This window comes from Ursus maritimus, unplaced genomic scaffold (genome assembly GCF_017311325.1).
Source record: "Ursus maritimus isolate PB19 unplaced genomic scaffold, ASM1731132v1 scaffold_5, whole genome shotgun sequence".
NCBI classification, from domain to species: domain Eukaryota; kingdom Metazoa; phylum Chordata; class Mammalia; order Carnivora; family Ursidae; genus Ursus; species Ursus maritimus.
Genome location: NW_024426663.1, coordinates 17,193,884 through 17,197,363, shown reverse-complemented (window position 1 = coordinate 17,197,363; position 3,480 = coordinate 17,193,884). Strand labels below are relative to the sequence as shown.

Below are 3,480 nucleotides of genomic sequence, written 5' to 3'. Positions count from 1 at the left end.
TTCAACCTTTTGACCTCAATGCAGACTTTTATATTTATTTCTATTATATTTAATCCTATAAATTGTAGTTGCATTTCCCCAGATTTTAACTTCTTTGTGATTCCCGATATTTTTATTCTCTGAAAAGCCGATGGCCGGTCAGACCATACCACTCATGCCACCCAGAGCCAGAGCGGACTGTATCCAACTTTTCCAGATTCACTTTATTCTTCAGAAATTTAGACTGCTATTGCAACCCTCTCTCTAAAGAGAATTGACTTTTCAGTCCCAATTGGTTCCATTGACCTTTGTTCCCTACTGTCTTGACTTACTCCCTTCTCTCTGCTGCCACTTGTTTGATCCTGTGTCTTTTATCATAGAACCATTTGGGTACTTGACTGTCTCCATTTTCAGTATAATAGCTAACATTCATTAAATGTCTACTATGTGCCAATCATTCATTCTAAATTTTCTTTACATTTACATCTCATGCAAATGACCAATTTCTTTTTAAGGAAAAGTATGGCTGTCACCACTGTTTTATAAATTAGGAAAATGAGGTGCAGAGAAGCCCTCCTATGTCTCCAGAATCATACACTAGCAAGTGACAGAGCCAGGATTTAGAAGAATGCAGCTCAGTGATTTTACTGGTAATTTCGTGTTTCAGAGTCTTTTATAACACTGGAGCCACCTTCCATTTCAAAATGGATGACCATAGAATCAAGTCTCTTTTCTCTCAACGTTTTTGGAATGTGTCTCCTCCTTAAAGTCTAGGGTAGAGGTTAAATTACATTCAGTGTTCCTTGCCATGTTTTTATAAATTCTAAGTTAATAACAGCACATCTTCCTAGGTTTTTTAACACCACTTCTCCAAATCATGTTACAATAGAAGGGAGAATGAAAGAAGAGAAAGGCACTGGGCTTTGGCTGTAGAGTCTGCCAGGTGCCTTCAAATCTAGCTCTGCTGTTTGCAGGCTGTGTGACTTTGGGTAATTTACTTCATTTCTCTTAGACTTTAGTTTCTTTTTCTTCTCATGGAGGATAACATATGTCTCAGGGGGGTGGTGGGGAGAATCAACTTAATCTAAGCAACGTGGTTTGGTATACACGATAATGTTGATTTTACTTTTATTAGAATTGAGATCGAAGAGGCAATTCTTTTCATTATTTCTTAAAAGTGTGAGAGAAATTTTTCCAAAAGTAAGTCAAGTTCTGTCAGATGCTCTGTTGTTGGCTCTCTGGCTTATCATAGTCTGCACAGTCGGTCAGCTCTTCAGTCATCATTCATTCACTTGTTTATTCAGCAAGCAATGCAGTAATCAGGCATTTATACGAACTACTCAGGAGGATTTCTAGAAGTATCCTACCAGTTTCTGTGCTAAACAGCAGGATTTCAGTGGTATGTGAGAGAGAGCTCCTACAATAGAGAAGTTTACATTCATACGATGTGATAAGAGATATGAGAGAAGTAAGCAAAAGAGCTAAGCTTATGTTAACATTTATATTATGACAGCATTATCCACATCTTCTCTCTTGCAAGGTGGTCTGTACTCAACAGTTCCCCTCAATTTAGCTTCATCTATAAAGTTAAAAATTTTATCTAAATCTCCCTCTAAGATCTTTTATCTCTTAAATGCTATACTTCTGCAATCATGTCATGGCTGGTTCTGTTTCTTTTAATTCCATCAGCCACATTTCCAGTCTAAGGTTTACAGAATTTATTGAAGTAGAATGACTAATATGCAACCAGTATCAATTCTTACTCCTTCTGTTACGTCAAATTGGTACACATGTGTACAAAATAATGTTTTAAATCCTGTTCAGTTTACCTGATATCTTGCTGAAAGTATAAGTTTTGTAAGAGATCATCTGCTCTGTTTCTCCTAACGATTGCTGGGGACCTACTATTACCCCTTTTCTTCTTTCTTCATTATTTCCATTGTTTCTCAAAAATAATCTTCTGTGTTTTTTTTTTTTTCTGGACATTTCCCCCATCTCTCTCAAACATTATTAAAGTAATAATTTCTGCTACAAATTACACTGGCCTGAATATGTCTGGAGAATAACCAACAGCAGAATACTCATGCCAGTGCGATGTGGGGAGCATTCGATATACACTTGGAAACACACTGGAGACTCAACCATGATATTCTTGGATTGAATCTCTAGAAAAAAATAAGACACCGTGGTCTGTAGAGAATAATATTTGTATGAACATAGGCAGACTCCTGGTGACCTGCTACCACAATACGACATGCATATGACATGCAGGGACTTCAAGTATGACTTTTTTTTAGCTTTCTGTAACTCCCGTATTCGGCTATACTTTTCATCCATTGCATTTTTGTCATGTTTGTCCTCTGCCTCTTTCCTACTATAGAACTTCATGAGGAAAAGAAAATTTAGTTACTGCTGTGCTGTCAGGGCATTCCTTAAATACTCACTCAAGGAATGTCGTGAAATGGTTACTATATCACGGAAAATATCACGAGATTAAAATGTCTGTGTTGGTATTATAGAGTATATAAAGAGACACTTGTTAAAAGAGATATAATTTTGACATTCTAAAGCAAAGCAGTTTTACAATTATTGTATAAATTTATAGTCATAATTTCCATGTATGGCTCCAATTTTGAATACATCATTTCACCTTGAAAAAAAAAATGTTGAGTATCATGGAAACTTCATTACCATATCTACAAAATAATGAGTAATTGTAGAACAAACACTGGGAAACCAAAGTTTTCTTTCCTTCTAATCATGATTTCATTCATGAACCAATTTTCTGGAGCGCCTGGGTGGCTCGGTCTGTTGGCTCAGGTCATGATCCCAGGGTCCTGGGATCGAATCCCACATCAGGCTCTCTGCTCAGCGGGGAGCCTGCTTCTCCCTCTCCCTCTGCCTGCTGCTGACCCCTGCTTGTGCACACTGTCTCTGTCAAATAAATAAATAAAATCTTTAAAAAAAAAAAAGAAAGGAAGGAAGGAAGGAAGGAAGGAAGGAAGGAAGGAAGGAAGGAAGGGAATTTTCTATTGAGTGCCTACTATTTGCCAGACCCCGGGAAGAGGGCTCTATAGATGCAGAAAAGAGTACTCTCTTGGGCAGCTCACATATTAACACTGGAAAGATAGAGAATATCTATCTTATCTACAGATTAGCATGGCCCCTGCGCAAGGATGACACCCAAATTCATGCAGATGCAGAAAAGAAAGGTAGTCACCACTTTTGACTATTTTCTGGGTAAATAGAATGAGAAAATCTACAGTTGAGGTGTGGACAAGCTAGTATCTAAATAAAGCAAAGAACTGGGCTCCTAATGGAGCGAGGAGGAAGGGAGCAAGGGAGGACCGGGGTAACAAAGCCGACCTCTGAATGGAGACAATTAATGATGGGAGTTCTTACAAATGAATAGAAGTTACATAGGACGATCAAAATTATCACATTCCAACATGCCCACGATAACTTGTTTACTGTGTGGACTAGCAATTTCCACTAATTAAA

The 3,480-nt window shown here is 37.8% G+C and overlaps 1 pseudogene; it reads left to right on the top strand.

Moving 5' to 3' along the window:
* Window positions 1–3,068: 3,068 nt before the first annotated feature.
* Window positions 3,069–3,190, top strand: LOC121100840 (annotated as a pseudogene).
* The last annotated feature ends 290 nt before the right edge of the window (window positions 3,191–3,480 follow it).